General features: G+C 43.3%; 1 protein-coding gene across 8 annotated transcripts in view; it reads right to left on the bottom strand.

The window, feature by feature from the left end:
• PRDM2 (PR/SET domain 2) overlaps nt 1–7,029 on the bottom strand; it is a 132,597-nt gene extending 125,568 nt beyond the window's left edge. For 7 of the 8 annotated variants that reach the window (XM_070384937.1, XM_070384935.1, XM_070384934.1 and 4 more), the window contains exon 1: nt 6,908–7,028. The gene's annotated coding sequence lies outside the window, so the exon portion shown is untranslated. Of the gene's footprint in view, nt 1–6,907 lie in introns of all 8 variants that reach the window. The other variant, XM_070384942.1, reaches the window with a different exon arrangement.
• Nucleotides 7,030–17,713: the final 10,684 nt, after the last annotated feature.

Here is a 17,713-nt window from a genome sequence, read left to right as displayed (position 1 = left end):
TGTCCCACTGCAGATGGGACAGTTCTTGGGGGCATCTGTTGTTGTTCAGTCGCTCAGCTGTGTCTGACTCTTTGTGACCCCATGGACGCCAGCACGCCAGGCTTCCCTGTTCTTCACCATCTCCCGGAGTTTCTCAAATCATGTCCACTGAGTCAGTAATGCCATCCAACCATCTAGTCCTCTGTCATCCCCTTCTCCTGCCTTCAATCTTTCCCAGAATAAAGGGTGGTGTCTGAATTCCAGGTTAAAAGTAAACTTGACCTGTAGGAAATGTTCCTCAAAGATAGTGAAGGAGAAGTCAGTATCCACCCAGTCCCCTCCTGACACAAGTCCTGAGGGCCTTTAGAGAAAGATGGAAACAAGGATTTTCTTAGAAACAGAGCCAGTGAACGCATGCGGGCAGGAGGAGCCCAGGGAAACAGCTTGCTTCCAGGGCTGCACATCAGGAGGGCAGCTTTGCCCTGGGGTGGGTAACACGGCCCAGAAAGTTTGAGAACTGCCACAAACCAAGTGAGGCCTAACAGTGTAGGAAGGTTAAACTGACAGGTTAAGAGTGAGGAGGCAGGAGAGGAAAGGGCAGCCAGAAAGACTGGAGCCAGGCAAGGCGGCTAAGAATCTGGATGATAAGCAATAAACCTTTGAAACCCTGATGATAGCAGAAAAGAAACGAAAAATGTGACTAACGCTGCAGAGGAAGAATGAACAGAATGTGTTTTCTAACCTAAGAGGAGGTAAAAAGAGATGGTGAAGATGAGTTCAACAAAATCTGGAATGTGACTGCAAGAAGAATGAGTGTATTTTAAAGACAGATAAGCCAGGAGTACAGGTAGCATTTAAGTGGAAGGTGGCGAGTTCCATTTTACAGACCCTGAGAAGAGGGGCCAGACATCCACGGAAAACCACCATCAAACGGGAAAAAAAGTCCCAGCACAGACTGTCTTCAAGGAGGGGGACTGAGATTTAGAAGTCTTCAGCCACAAGGGGTGCCTAGGGACAGAGGAAAGCATGTTAGTCGCTAAGTCGTGTTGCCCTCGAGGCTCCTCTGTCCATAGAATGCTCCAGGCAGGAATACTGGACTGGGTAGCCATTCCCTTCTCCAGGGGATCTTCCTGACCCAGGGATTGAACCTGGGTCTCCTGCATTGCAGGCAGATTCTTCACCTTCTGAGCCACCAGGGGAAGACCCAGAGACAGAGGAAATCCCAAGGGAAAAAATACCCAGCAAGAGTGTAGAAAACAAAGGACTGGGCTTTGTGAAAGGCATGGAATAAAGTAGGAAAAAAGTTTCCCCTTTCACCATGTTCAGTAGAGGGAGGATGGGATAAGCAAAAAAACTTTAGGACTCAGAAATAACCTGGAAGAATTTCTCTTCCAAGAAACCCTTGTGCCACATTAGCCTTCAATGGACTTCCCTGGTGGTTCAGTGGTAAAGAATCCGCCTGCCAATGCAGGAGATGTGGGCTGGATCCCTGGGTAGGGAATACTCCCCGGACAAGGAAATGGCAACCCACTCCAGGGTTCTTGCCTGGGAAATGCCATGGACAGAGGGGCCTGGCGGGCTACAGTACACAGGTTGCAAAAGAGTCGGAAGTGACTTATAGACTAAAGAACAACAACATCCCTCAAAAAAAAAAAAAAAAAAAAAAAACCCTTCTAAAAAAAAAATTTAAGCAAAATGCTAGTATTGTTTTTAAAAAACCTAAAGAATCTCAAATTGCTTGCTCACATATTCATCTGTTCATCTTAAAATATCTGAATAAAAGATAGAGGTAATCACTGTACTCACTTTCAAATACAAAGAGGAGAGAGAGGATAACTGTCCTACCCCTCCCACTGCCAGAAATAATGCCGTCCCTGAACACACCTGGGATATAGTTCATTCTGTATATCAAGGCAGCACTCTATTATCAGAGAATTGCACTGACACAATATTCATCTCCCAAAACGAGGGAACTGAGCTGCTCAACAACCTCTAACAAGAGGTAACAGAGCTTCACACATCTGTCCTAAGACTCCTTCCTTTTTAAAATTCCTTCTTTTAGGTATACTTTAATATTAGGCCTTTCAGGATGATGGCAAAGTCCCAAAAATAAATCTCATGGAATGGGAAATATTTAGGATCTAGTTTTCATACTGATCCTCCAATGTATGTTTAATTTACGTGGTCTTAAAAGGCCTTATGAAATGGGCAGCATTCATACTTGTATATAATAAGGGCTGATGAATCTCACAACTCTTTTCAAATATTGATGGCATCATTTAAATTACTTGAAAATGCCAGAAAATTTTCCCACCAGAATTTAACATAGTCTTAGTGGAACTACATACAAGCATATATAAAATCTGTAGGTGTTACCAATTTCCAGACAGGCTGCCCACTGTAATCAAACTAACAGTTGCATTTTGCTTTCCATATTTCAGGCAAGCTATGCCAAGAAATAATTTAGCTCTTTCAAAGCAAAGCCTATCATATGATTTATTGCAAGAGGTACAAAATATTCTTTTCACCGAAATGGCTGGCAAATATATAAGTATTCAGTTGCATGTTCCAAAGGACTAATAAATGAAAACAGAGTAGATGACATGAACCAAGAATCTAAGAAAAAATATTATACTGTACTGAGAAAAATATTATAAGCATATTTCACTCCAAAAGAACCACATTTTTATTACATACAATAAATCTAATTCATGCTTCAGGGAAGTGGAGGTAGGGAAAGAAAGGCATTCTCTTTAAGAAAGAACAGTTAAATGACATAAACATTCATTCTAGTGAATGAATGTGATTCTGTACATTCAGATATTCTGTCATTCAGAAAACAACTCCATTACCAAATGTGGTTTAAGAGCACCTCTCTTTTTTTGTTTTATCAGTGAGTTCTAACATTATTATTATTACTATTACAACTTATTAAAGACTACTTATGCCACGATAAAAATTCAATCTATACTATCTATTCTTTTAAAGAATTCAAATGAAGACTTGACAACTTACATTTTTCCCCAGGGGAAGGTGCAGGTTTGTCACAAATATCAATAACCTATCTTTAAGTTATAAAGTAACAAAGTTAGCTAAACACTGCAAAAGTAAATTTTATTTCTTCAGGACAAATTTTTCACTTTCAGTTCATAACCCTGAATTTTTTTTTTCTTTTTTTTTTTTTAAAAAAAAAGGAAATTTTAGAAAAAATTAGGCTTCTTCCTGCAGTATTCAAGGGGCTGCTCCACTAAGTTCCATTTTCTAGAAGACCGCTGTTTTTGTGCTATGCAGTATAATAGACCACAAGCTTAAATTATTCACCATGTTTCAAGTCTATGAAAATTTAAAGTTCATAATCATTTAATCTACATACTGGGAATGCTGATCCTATATCAGGAAAACTTCTCCATAGTTTCCATGTTACCTCAAGTTCCTTTATCTCTTGCCATGAAAGGGGCACCAAAGCAAAACTGCTGAAAGTGACCATTCAACAAAGTCATAAAATCGGGAGTGCCCTAGTAGTACAATGGTTAAGACTGCATTGCCAATGTAGGAGGCACAGGTTCAATCCCTTATGGAGGAACAAAGAGCCTATGTGCCATGCAGCACGGCCAAAAGATTAAAAAAAAAAAAAATCAAATGGACAAAGTCATAAAACCAAACTCAGGAAAAGAACTTCTACCTGTAACAAGCCTATTCCCTGGCTTCAAGTGGAACTTCACATAAACCAGCGGCATATATTCTTAATAGTTCTTTGACTAAACAGATTCCATAAACCGCTTCTATGATTCAACCATCCAGTGAGACGGGCCTTCCTTTAAAGCAGTGGCTAAAAACTGGGGTATTCACCCTAAAGGGTGATTTTGCCCTAAAGGGACATCTTGCAATGTCTGGAGGGTTTATGGATTGTCACAACTTGTGGGGGGAGGGGGCGGCGGGTGCCACTGGCATCTGGTGGGCAAAGGTCAGGGATGCTGCCAAATATCCTACAGGGTACAGGACAGCTCCCACAACAAAGAATGATCCAGCCCCACAACCATGTTGAGGATAAGAAACCTTGTTTCAATGGGATCTAAGTACTACTTACAGTCACCCTATAAAGATGATATTATTGGCTATAAGTATAAGCATCTAATTTCAAAGGGAGAGAGCCAGAACAGTATCCCAGACCTCTAAGCAAACGCTCGGAGGAGCGAAGGCAAAGCTGATGAGCTCTAGGCAAACTGCACAGCCCTGGACAGATGTCAGCAGGATCTGCAGTCACCACTGTCGGGTAACGTCCCCATCACCTGGAAACTCCCTGGATCTACATGTTGCCACACAAGCTTGACAATTTTCCCCACTGTCCACCTACTCCCTCTTTGCTCCCCACTACGGAGTTTTCTAAGGCAGCCCACGGGCTTTTTTTTTCTTCTGTGCGAGGATTAAAAATAGCATGAAAAGCAAGTCAGAAGACATGAAAATAGTAAATAACCTAAGGTGCTTTCCATCCCGGAAAGTCTATGATTTAATAGGACTTAAAAGGTTTGTAAATCAGATCTGGAACTTGAAAAGAGATGGGCAGCTTAAAGAAACAGTCCCATGAATAAACAAACATCTAAGGTAAAATAATCATCAAAAGAATATTTGTGCAGATGTATGTCTGTAACTGCACAGACCCAGATGAGGGAGAATAAAACGGAGCTGAAATGGAGCGCTATTTCTTCAAACTGCACTGGCAGGAAAAATGAGTCTTTAGAGGCTAAAAAACAGAATTTACATTTTTCACGTATCTTAAAAGATGACAGGGCTTGAAAATCCATAATAGAAAAACCTTTTAAACAAATCTTAACGAAAAGAAAATCTCAAGCTGTTGAAACCTTACTGATCAATACGGAATTGATAAATAAATTATGGCCCACCCAACACAATGTGGCCATTAAAAATCGCATTGAAGATTTAGTGGCAAGGATATACGCTCACAATATCATAAAGGAAGAGAGATTACAAACAATATATAGCATATGATATCTATCCTGTACAAAGCGCAAACATACAGAAGTGAATAAATATAAACAAGGAAAGAAAACATACACATGCACACCAAGAGACAGAAAGGAGGAGGTCTGCCAAAATGTTCACAGTGGTTATCTGAGTGGGAAGGGAATTTCTATTTCTATTCCTTCTTTGTGTTTTTCTCCATTTTCAAACTCTCCTAGAATGAGAATCTTTTGTTCCATTTTGTACTTACAAAACTAACACGTTATTACAGATTTACGCCCAGTTGTTTCAGGAACTGTCCACAAAATGAGAAAAAACACATGTGAACCTGCCGACTTTTCAATGAAAAAAAAAAACATCTTCAGAATCAACAAAAACGAACCTCTACTGAGCGCTTTGATTATGCACTTGGTGATTTTCTAAGCACTTCAAATATATTAACTTATTTAAACCAAACCAAAAAAGATGTGTAAAAAGAGCCCTGGAATACTAGAAGCTGTGCACAAACATCAGTCCCACTATGAATTTCAATCTCAGTTTCCAATGCTTGAAATGAGAGCTGGACTTTCTTTAAAGATCCTCTCAAGGCTATACTGAGATTCTACGTGTAAACAATGTGGGCAAACGAGTGTTTGTAAGGAAGCCTACAGGAGAACGAAGGGGCAGCTGCATGCCACCTCAAAAACAAGACCCTACTAAAAAGGAACATACAATATGTCTCTCAGTTCCTCCTCCTTAATATCTATACAGCACATTTCATAACATGTTTTAAAAAAAAGGTTTAAAGGCCTACATTTCCCCAACATACTTGCATGCAGCTGATCAAATCGAGACGAAGTCTGGCATCTTAAGAGAACCACTGAAAAGGTCTGTTTGTTATTAAAAGACTGTGACTGCTTTTAACAATAAACCTGTAGTAAACAAAAACTTTAATATTTTAATCGCCTTCTGGGTAGGGCCATTTTAGTGTCTGATCAGAGGGATTTAAAAGACTTAACTGGGATTCACCAAAACGCGTTCTGAAATAAAACCAAAACCCCAACAACAACGCTCAATGGAAGATGAGGGGCCAGCATGCGTGTCCTCTCTCTGGGGAAATTACAGCTGCGTAGTGGAGGTACTGTGGACTCCCCGGGTCAACGTGGAATTGTTTCCGAAGCTCGTGTCTGGACACACGGTGGACAGGGGTTTACGCGTGGGTCGGGAGCCACCACGGAGGTGAGGGGAAAGACGCTGACCTGCTTGGTCGACTTTGTGTCTTTCTTGCTACCATCAAATATAGGTTCGTGGGCATCTTCAGTAACAAAATGCGTAAGAGATAAATGCGCTGTTAAACACAAAACACCGGTGGGTCTGTGATGGGATTATGGAGGGAGAACGTTTCCGAGCTTAAACTACACTTTGTGGATTTAGGAAACACAAAGACGCGAAACACTGAACAAATTCAGAATGCAAGTGTGAGAGACACGTTCTGTTGGAACACAAAAAAAGAGCAAGACCACTTGAAATTGGAACGGCCCTGGGACCGGTGGGCACCCTCGCGGACCCGGGACCGGGATCCCGCTGGAGTCGCAGCCGCCCGCCCGGCGCCGCCGCCCGGCAGCCCACCCGCGTACTCCCCGCGGGGCGCGCGGCTAACCAACGGCGACAAAGCGGACCCCACAACTTCCCCGCGCCGGGGCCCAAGGCCGGGCCCGGGTGCTCAGCGCGGGAGGGACGGACTCCGGCCGCCCGCGGACCGCGCCTCATTGCAGGGGGCCCCGCGAGCGCGGGACGCTGAGACCTCGAAGGGGGCGCGCCGCCGGCCCGCCCGGCCCTGCGCGCCCGGGTCCCCGGCGTGTCGCTCCCGCCGCCGCCGCCGCCGCCTCGCTCCTCGCGGACAGAGACTGGAGTCCCGGCGCGGAGCCCGCCGCCGTCCCGGAAGCCACCCGCCCTGGCTGCTTCTTACCTGGCTGCACCCGCCGCGCCCCGCGCCTCAGAGCGCGGAGAGCCGCTGCCCGAACCGCCGCCACCGCTCCGCCCGCCCCGGCGCCCGCGGTCGCGCCACCGCCATCTTGGCTCCGGTCGGAAGTGACGTCGGGCGGCGCCGGCCGCGCGACCTCCGGGACCCGCGCCGTCGCCGAGGGCCGCGACCCCCGACTGCGCAGACCCCCGACGCGCCTCCACAGGAGGACCACGACTCCGGCCTCAGACGCCCGGAGGACCCCGACCCGGGCCGCCCTGGCTCCGAGATGTGTTCGCCCGGGAGCCCCGACTTCGGTTCTCGCTGGCACGACCACCGGGACTGCACACGTCCCGACACACGGCCGTCCTCACAGGGACCCCGAGGACCCCGGTGGCCAGGCCCGGGCTTGCCACCACCAGTCTGCCTGCACCAAAGGCTTAGGATTCTGAGCAATCGAAAGTTACTACGAGGACCTGGAGGGAAAAAGAAAATGGCTTCATCACTAAGTCCCTGTCAAATGAGGAAACATAGACCCCTTTCTTCACTCCTCTCTAAAGGAGCAGTCTAGCCTACCCCGCAAAGATTCAGCTCCAAGGGGAGGATGCAGCTGGGTTTATTTGTTCCTTCGTTGCTGCTGCTGCTAAGTCGCTTCAGTCGTGTCCGATTCTGTGCGACCCCATAGACGGCCTCTTAGCAAGCTCCCCTGTCCCTGGGATTCTCCAGGCAAGAATACTGGAGTGGGTTGCCATTTCCTTATCCAATGCATGAAAGTGAAAAGTGATCCTGAAGGTTTTCTCCCAAATTTTTCCCTAAAGATTTAATTATGAATTCAAGTCCATGACTCATGGACTTGAAAAAAACCTTCAGGATCTAAGATAAGTAAAGAGTTCTTAAATTTGACATCAAAAGCACAATCCATAAAAGAAAATTTTTGATAAATTGAACTTAATAAAAATTTAGAACTTTTGCTCTATGAAAGGCCTTTTAAGATGACTAAAAGAAAAACCACAGACTAGGAGAAAATACTCAAACAGTAACTCAACAGTTTAAAAAAAAAAAAAAAGAAAGTGAAAGTGAAGTCGCTCAGTCGTGTCCGACTCTTAGCGACCCCATGGACTGCAGCCTACCAGGCTCCTCCATCCATGGGATTTTCCAGGCAAGAGGACTGGAGTGGGGTGCCATTGCCTTCTCTACAAGAGTATTTCTTGTCTGCTGGCCATGTGGCTAGCAGTGTGCTACGTGCTGGGAGTAGTGCACAGAACATGACATTGGCCTTGTCCTGTGGAACTTAACTGTTTACAAATGAGGAAGTAGACAGCCTGGATGATGATGAGTGAATGCTCTCATGGAGATGAGCCTAGTTGAGTCGGAGCTGTCTATTATAGACTTCCGAGGAGCTACGTCTAGCAGGAAGTTGTCGGCAAGGAGTCCGAAGTTGGGGGGAAAGCTGCAGGCTGAAGATGAGATAGAAAGTTGTGTTCTATCCCATATGGATGGTATTTAAGGCCATGACAACCTGGAAGATAAAGCCCTGAGAATGGAATCAGGAAGAATCTAAATGAAATGGGCGGCATAAGGCGCCTGTGGAAAGGACCCACCCTAAGGAGGAGACACACTAAATTAGATGCAGTTGGTCTCTCTTTTGAAACTTCTGAAGGAGCCTACAAATCTGTTTATGTAACTAGGGTTTAATTTTAAGAAAACATGATGAGTCCACATGCATTATCGTCTTATTGTGAAGGGATGATGCTAACGACTTAGTCCACTATAGTGAACAAATGAAGATAATAACCTCATCAGATAAATAAGTGAGGGAGACTCCACCACCCATATTCCACCATAATCAAAACACCAGTATCCAAATAAACTTAAAAAAAAATAAAAGCTATGTGCCATCTGGCATTCAAAAGAATGCAAAAGAAAATAAAGGAACATATAAGTTAAAAGTGACACTGAACCAGAAGGTGTACTAGAAAGCAACATGCCAAGAGATGGTGGAACATAGAAAAGAGTGGTTGTCCTCCTTGCCGTTCATTTAAATGGGTGTTTTAGTTTCCTGTTGCTCTTGCAGCAAATTACTGCAAACTGGGTGGCTTAAAACACCAGAAATACATTCTCTCACAGTTCTAGAGGCCAAAAGTCTAAAATCAGTATCACTGAGCCAAAACCAAGATATCAACAAGACCACTGTCCCTCTAGAGGCCCTAGAGGAGAATCTTGCCTCTTGTTGCTCTGGCAAAGGCCAGCATTCCTAGGCTTGTGGCCACATCAGTCTTCAAGACCAGCATCTTTAACACTGTGCTCCATCCTCTCTTCACCTCCTCTGTGTGCAGTTGAATTTCCCTCTGCCCTCCTCTTCTAAGGATACATGTATTTGCATTTGGGACCCACCCAAGTAAGCCAATATAATCTCATCTCAAAATCCCACTTAATCACAAAATCCTGTTTCCATAGTGGACTAGGACATGAAAATATCTTTGTTGTTTTTGAGTCAGTAAGCCCACCAGACTCCTCTGTCCATGGGATTTCCCAGGCATTCCCAAGAATACTGGAGTGGGTTCCCATTTCCTTCTCTAGGGGATCTTCTCCACCCAGGGATCCAACCCAAGTCTCCTGCATAGGCAGGTGGATTCTTAACACTGAGCCACCTGGGAAGCTTGAATTTGTATTCCGGGGACATTATTTGGCCTGCTACATTGAGCCTATCTTTAGCACTCCTAAATTCCACCTCTTCTTCAGCCATTGTGTATTTTCTATCTGCATATGTCTCTTGAATATTTTATATTTTTCAATTTGTACCACGTCTCAGGAAAAATGATAAATATTTCCTCAATTTAATCCAAAAAATATATGAACTATTGATAATACAGTGTGATTTCATGAGTGTTCATTATCTGTCTGATATGCTAAATATCACTCTTTTGCCTCTTTGAAAAGGTTTTAAAAAGCAAAAATATTGCTAAAGGAAGAAGGAAGGATTTTGAGACATTTCATCACATCTCATGGCCATTTCTGTATCAAGGGATGGAAATGTAAAAATGCAGATTTTGGATCTACAACAAGAATGAAACTCAATTCTACACAGATACATCTAGCACAGGTCCTGGCCAGTTTTGTACCTTGGCATGCAGAACCATTATAGAGGACAATCGTCATTTGTCATCCCAATACCCAGAACTGTGCTGCTGCTGCTGCTGCTAAGTCCCTTCAGTCGTGTCTGACTCTGTGCGACCCCAAAGATGGCAGCCCACCAGGCTCCCCCGTCCCTGGGATTCTCCAGGAACACTGGAGTGGGTTGCCATTTCCTTCTCCAGTGCATGAAAGTGAAAAAGTAAGAGTGAAGTCGCTCAGTTGTGTCCGACTCTTCATGACCCCATGGACTGCAGCCCACCAGGCTCCTCCGTCCATGGGATTCTCCAGGCAAGAGTACTGGAGTGGGGTGCCATTGCCTTCTCCGAGAAGAAATGCTAGACAGAGCCTTTTAATGGGAAAAAAAGTCTTCTCCCTGCTTCTTCTGATGTGGCTGGATTTCAGCAAATATGTGTGGACCAAAGACATTGTGCTTTGGAAAGACAGCATATGGTTACAATAGGAACCACAGAGCTCCGCTAAGCATCCAGCCAGGAGAGCTACAGCAGTGCTCCTAAAAAGATGAAAGACTTTACTGCCAAAATTAAAGAACTTATAGCACATTGCCAATGGGAAAGTCAGTGGACTTCAGATTACCTGGATGATAACAATGGTAATTCTCCACTGGCTTCGGGGTATTTTACATGGACTCTCTCGTTCATCCTCATAGCAACCATATGTGATTACCACTGTCCTCACTTTACAGATGAGGAAATGGAGGCCAGGAAAGCTTAGAAACAACTAGGTTTGGGGGGAGAGGGGTGATTGGTGTGTTTGTTTTTAAATATTATTTTTGGCTGCATCAGGTCTTAATTGCAACACGTGAGATCTTCTTGCAGCCTGTGTAGTTGTGGCATGTGACCTAGTTGCCCCAAAGTATGTGGGATCTTAGTTCCCTGACTAAGGGATAGAAGCCACATCCCCAGCATTGGGAGCATTCTTAACCACTGGACCACCAGGGAAGTCCTCAGAACCAGGTTTTGAACCTAGACAGCTTAACTCCCTACTAAGCTGTCTAACAATTTAACTTACTCCCCTAAACTAAAAGAAACTTGAGAACTGCTCTAGGCAACTCTGTCACTACATGCTCTCAACTGTTTATTCCCAAGATAGTTGGGGTAGTAATTGGGAAGTATTTTTTTAAATACCTGCATAAAGTGAAAAGTGAAAATTGCTCAATCGTGTCCAACTCTTTGCGACCCCCTCGACTATACAGTCCATGAAATTCTCCAGGCCAGAATACTGGAGTGAGTAGCCTTTCCCTTCTCCAGGGGATCTTCCCAACCCAGGGATCAAACCCAGGTCTCCCACATTACAGGCAGGTTCTTTACCAGCTGAGCCACCTGCATAAAGAGACCATTCTAAATACTCTCCCTGGACTATCAGGGAAGAACATGAGGAGAAAAACGATGAAGTGTCTAAGGGCAACAACATCAAATGAACTCATGTTTTGGTCAAATAACACATCACTTACTTTTTTTTTAGAAATACTGAGCCCCCTTTCCTCTTGACTGCAAGTTGTGTTGAATGAGATCCAGAGTCTCTTCTCCCAGTTTCTCCACCTCACCCTCCCTGCTCACCATCTTCTGCCAAGTCACTTACCCAAACAAGGAATGACGTCTGAGCAAGTGCACCAGCAGCCAGAAGATTTGAAACTTGGTTTCTGGGTTCAGATTAAAGATAAATGAATGAAGTTCAAAGATAGAAACTCTAGCGACTAAAGAGACAAGTTATTGCATGATGGACACTTTTGGCTGCACGTTTTCAGTGAAAAGACTTGTGCAGCCTCCAGATGTGTAGAGGAATCTTAACAGTGGTGAGATGTAATGGTAAGAAGGGGAAAAGGCGGGAACCTTTGTTGAGGGTTAATCTGTGCGTGAACTTGATACTATGTTCTTGTAATCCTCAGGACAGCAGCAGCAGTGGCTGCTGTTTTTCAGGTGAAGACACTAAAGCACAGACTGTGGGGGGCACAGTGGTAGAGAGGCAGAATTCAAGGACTTGTCCAGGGTCAAAGTCCACAATTGCTCTGCTGGCCAGACCGCTTCCCAGGCATCAAGGTGCTCCTAGCAATACACTTTCTAGGCACTAGGAAGAGCACAGAGGTACACCAACCTCCACACCAAGAACTTAGGGTCTAGTGGAGCAGACTGGACTTGCTTACAAGTGCAGCAGGGCACAGTGTAAGTCTAGAGTAGACCAGATTGGGCACATTCAAGGTGGTATGGCCATAGACTAAGATAAGAATAGCATCCTGTTGCTCCGTATGTGTTCCATGAAGGTTTGCTCCCCACACCTTTTTTTATTTTTCAATATTACTTTACTGAATGGGAGAAAATATATCTGATAAAGGGTTAATATCCAAAATATATAAAGAACTCATACAACTCAATAGCAAAAAAAAAAAAAAAAAAACAACACCAAAAAACCATCTGATTTAAAAAATGGGCAGAGGATCTGAATAGACACTTTTCCAAAGACATACCAATGGACAACAGGCATATGAAAAGGTGCTCAACGTCATTAATCATAAGGAAAATGAAAATCAAAACCACAATGAGACATCACCTCATACCTATGGTGAATACTAACAAAAAGATAAGAAATAGCAGATGTTGGCAAGGATGTAAAGAAAAGGAAACTCGTACACTATTGGTGTTAATGTAAATTGATACAACTGCTATGGGAAGCCACATGGAGTTTTCTCAAAAAATTAAAAACAGAACTATCATATGATCCAGCAATTCCACTTCTGGATTTCTAGCTGAGAAAATGAAAACACTAACTCAAGAAGATATATGTACCCTCATATTCATTGCAGCATTGTTTATTGTTTATAATAGCTAAGATACAAAAGCAACCCAAGTGCCCATAAATAGATGAATGGATAAAGAAATGCAATAGACACACACAAACAAAATGGAATACTACTCAGCCATAAAAAATTAAATCTTATCGTTTATGACAGTATGGATGGGCCTCAAGGGCATTAAGTGAAGTAAGAGAAAGATAAATATCATACTATCTCATTTATATGTGGAATCTAAAAAATAAAACAGCAACAACATCAAATAAAACTAAAAGATTATAGATACAGAGAACAGAGGTGGGAGTGAGGGGTGGGCAAAATGGATGAAGGTAGTTCAAAGGTACAAGCTTCCAGTCATCAAATAAGTCCTGGGCATGAAACGTACAGCATGGCAACTATAGTTAATAGTACTGTATTGCATATTTGAAAGTTGCTAAGAAAAAATCTTGTAAGTTCTCACCACAAGAAAAAAAAATTTCTGTATGTGTGATGACAGATGTTAACTAGACTTATTATAGTGGTTTTGTAATATAACTAATATTAAACGCTTTTTATTTTATTTATTTACTTTTTGGCTGCACCCTGCAGCTTGTGAGATCTTAGTTCCCCAACCAGGGATCGATTCTGCAACCCCTGCATTGGAAGCATGGAATCTTAACCAGTGGACCCCTAGGGAAGTCCCTCAAATCACTTTTTTTTTTAAAGGGAGGAATGTTGGGGAGGAGCTGCACAAAAGTGAATGAATTATTATTTTGTACAGTTGTGGTTTGTCTAGTAACATTTTTTGGATTGGAACAGCAGCAAAGAATTATATAGAAAGAAAGAAAATCAACTACAACATGCTAACATTTCTAAAAATTCATGACCCCTAAAATAAATGTAATCCATCCTCTAAAAAGGTTCAGAGTACTGTATCTAGATTTTTCATCACATCTCTTATACCACATTTTTAGAACCAAACACATTAATAAATCTGTTAAAAAGTACTGAATTTCCCACACAGAAGTCCCTAAGTAGCATCATTCACTCCTATTTCAGAACCGCTTGTGTAACAAGCTCAAAGCCAGTGTAGTTTTGTTCTAGAGAATACAAAGGGAAGTTTATTAAAGACTGCATCTTCCTTGAAGGCAGAATTAATTCACTGATACATCACCATGAGAGCATGAATAAAACATATATGTTGGCAACAAAGACATAAAGTGAAAATATTTTTCAGCAGGAAATAGCAAGCAGCATGAGAAGGAATAGAAAATAAATCAGGTAGAGAAATATGCAGATAGCCCTGAGGAGGTAAAGCCTTGACTTGCATTTGTTTCTGCAGATTGGAAACTCTTGTGTGTCCCTTCCCAGGGTGTGCACAGACACGACAGCCCGTCCTACCTACCCAGACAGAGCTCATTCATCATCAACATGAACCATGTGTCACACTAATTTCCCACTTCTCACCACCCACACCTATGTCCTGGAAACTCTTTGCTCCCTGTTTTCCTTCACCTTGATTTTCATCTAGAATTCACTCATCGCCTCTTCTCTCTTCAGCATTTTGATGAAATCCCCACGTAGGAGTTACGTTAGATTCCTCGGGCTGCCTTAACGGAGTATCACAAAACAGGATGGCTTAAGACAATAGAAATGTATTCTCTCATATTTCTGGAGGCTACTGCTAAATCATGTCTGACTCTTTGAGACCCCATGGACTGCAGTGTGCCAGGCTTGCCTGTCCTTCTCTATCCATGCCTCGCCTAGATTCTGGTGGTTTCCTTGTCATTCCCTGGCTGGGAGGATACATCTTTCCAAATCTCTCATCTTCACGTGGTCACGTTCCCTCTGTCTCTCTGTGTCTTCATATGGCCTTCCAGTGAGGATTCTAGTCATTGGGTTTAGACCCACCCTAGTCCAATAACGTCACTGACTTGATGGACATGAGTCTGAGCAAACTCTGGGAGATGGTGAAGGACAGGGAAGCCTGGTGTGATACTGGCCGTGAGGTGGCAGAGAGTCAGACACAGCTTAGTAACTGAACAACAAGAAGTCTAATATGACTTCATCTTAACAAATTACATCTGTAAACCCAGTGTTTACAAATAAGATCACATGGATCTGAGTGTAAATAAATTTTGGGGAGGGGGGACACTATTAAACCCAGTATAGGAGTAGAGCCCATATTGATGGTTTCATCTTCATATGAATCCACACAATCACTGTCAGCAATTAGTCAAATGCTAGTGGTGTGAGTGGATGAGTGTATTTTAAGTCCTAAACATATTCCACACCCCATAGAGTGAAAACAAGGTTGCACATGCCTGCATTATCTGCACAGTGGTAGACACTTGTTCCCTCAATAAATAATATAGATTGATAAAAACCTGTGCACTGTCTTGTAATTTAAACGTGAACTGTGAAATAAAAGCACATTAGCCATGTTCAGTTCAGTCACTCAGTCATGTCCAACTCTTTGCAACCCCACGGACTGCAGCACGCCAGACTTCCCTGTCCTTCCCTGACAGGGAAGTTGGAGTTGAGGAAACTCCAACTCCCGGAGTTTACTCAAACTCGTGTCCATTGAGTTGGTGATGCCATCCAACCATCTCATCCTCTGTCATCCCCTTCTCCTCCTGCCTTCAATCTTTCCCAGCATCAGGGTCTTTTCCAATAAGTCAGTTCTTCACATCAAGTGAAGAACTGATTGGAGTCAGTATGGAGTTTCAGCTTCAGCATCAGTCCTTCCAATGAATATTCAGTACTTATTTCCTTTAGGATGGACTGGTTGGATCTCCTTGTAGTCCAAGGGACTCTCAAGAGTCTTCTCCCACACCACAGCTCAAAAGCATCAGTTCTTCAGCGCTCAGCTTTCTTTATAGTCCAACTCTCACATCCATACATGACCACTGGAAAAACCATAGCCTTGACTAGATGGACCTTTGTTGGCAAAGTAATGTCTCTGCTTTTTAATATACTGTCTAGATTGGTCATAACTTTTCTTCCAAGGAGCAAGCATATTTTAATTTCATGACTTCAGTCACCATCTGCAGTAATTTTGGAGCCCAAGAAAATAAAGTCTGACACTGTTTCCACTGTTTCCCCATCTATTTACCATGAAGTGATGGGACCAGATGCCAGGATCTTAGTTTTCTGAAAAGTAAAAGTGAAGTCACTCAGTCATGTTTGACTGTTTGTGACCCCATGGACTGTAGCCTACCAGATTCCTCTGTCCATGGGATTTTCCAGGGGAGAATACTGGAGTGGGTTGCTATTGAAGGTTGAGTTTTAAGCCAACTTTTTCACTCACCTCTTTCACTTTCATCAAGAGGCTCTTTAGTTCTTCTTTCTGCCATAAGGGGGGTGTCATCTGCGTATCTAAGATTATTGATATTTCTCCTGGCAATCTTGATTCCAGTTTGTGCTTCATCCATCCTGGCATTTTGCATGATGTACTCTGCATATAAGTTAAATAGCAAGGTAACAATATACAGCCTTGACGTACTCCTTTCTCGATTTGGAACCAGTCTGTTGTTCCATTTCCAGTTTTAACAGTTGCTTCTTCACCTGCATACAGATTTCTCAAGAGGCAGGTAAGGTGGTCTGATATTCCCATCTCTTTAAGAATTTTCCATAGTTTGTTGTGATCCAAGAGTCAAAGGCTTTGGCATAATCAATAAAGCAGAAGTAGATGTTTTACTGGAACTCCCTTGCTTTTTCGATGATCCAATGGACGTTGCCAACTTGATCTCTGATTCTTCTGCCTTTTCTAAATCCAGCTTGAACATCTGGAAGTTCACATTTCACCTACTGTTGAAGCCTGGCTTGGAGAATTTTGAGCATTACTTTGCTAGTGTGTGAGATGAATGCAATTGTGTAGTAGTTTGAACATTCTTTGGCATTGTCTTTCTTTGGGCTTGGAATGAAAACTGACCTTTTCCAGTCCTCTGGCCACTGTTGAGTTTTCCAAATTTGCTGGCATATTGAGTGCAGCACTTTAACAGCATCATCTGTTCAGATTTGAAATAGCTCAACTGGAATTCCATCACCTCCACTAGCCATGTTAGCAAGAACTCTAGGCCTGAGCTGTGAATTCATTTTTCTTCCAGTTTAATTTGACTGTTTGCCTCCTCCACCCCTCCCAAACATTTAAACTTTGTTGTCATCACCAGATTCTTTGGCTAACAATAGAAGTAATGATACCTTCCCAAAGCTTCCCAAACAGGTTCAGGAGGCATGGCATTCCTTTGTCACAGAGATCATCATTTAATATAAAGCATTCATACACAGGTCACAGCTGAAAAGAACACCTGTTGATACCTGCCAGGGCTGAGACACCTGAGCCTGAGCCCCTATTCAGAACCTACCCTTTGTCCAAGTTATGATTAACTTGCATTAATTGTGGAGTAGTGGTTTTGCCCCAAGTGGATGTCTGGAGATAAATGGGGTTGTTATATCTGGACTGGAGGTGCTAGTGGACTCTAGTGGCAGAGGCCAGTGTGTGTGTGTCTGTGTCTGTGTGTCTGTGTGTGTCTGTGTCTGTGTGTGTCTGTGTGTTCGTGGCTCAGTCATGTCAGACTGTTTGCAACCCCGTGGACTGTAGCCCTCCAGGCTCCTCTTCCAGGGGATTTCCCAGGCAAGAATACTGGAGCGGGTAGCCATTTCCTTCTCCAGGGATTTCCTTCCCAACCCAGGAAGGCTGCTCAACATTCTACCATATACAGGACAGCCCCCTCCATGACAAAGAACTATTTTGGCCCCAAATGTCCAAATGCTGAGAAATCCTACTGTAGATTATTTTGCTTTTTTCCAGTCTAACCATTAGACATGAGTCTGTCCAATTGAAGTGAGTGAGTGAGTGAAAGTCGCTCAGTTGTGTCCGACTCGTTGCA

The sequence above is a fragment of the Bos mutus genome, chromosome 16, assembly GCF_027580195.1.
Source record: "Bos mutus isolate GX-2022 chromosome 16, NWIPB_WYAK_1.1, whole genome shotgun sequence".
NCBI lineage: Eukaryota > Metazoa > Chordata > Mammalia > Artiodactyla > Bovidae > Bos > Bos mutus.
The sequence above is the reverse complement of the archived record's forward strand: the minus strand, read 5'-3'. Positions and strand labels throughout refer to the sequence as shown.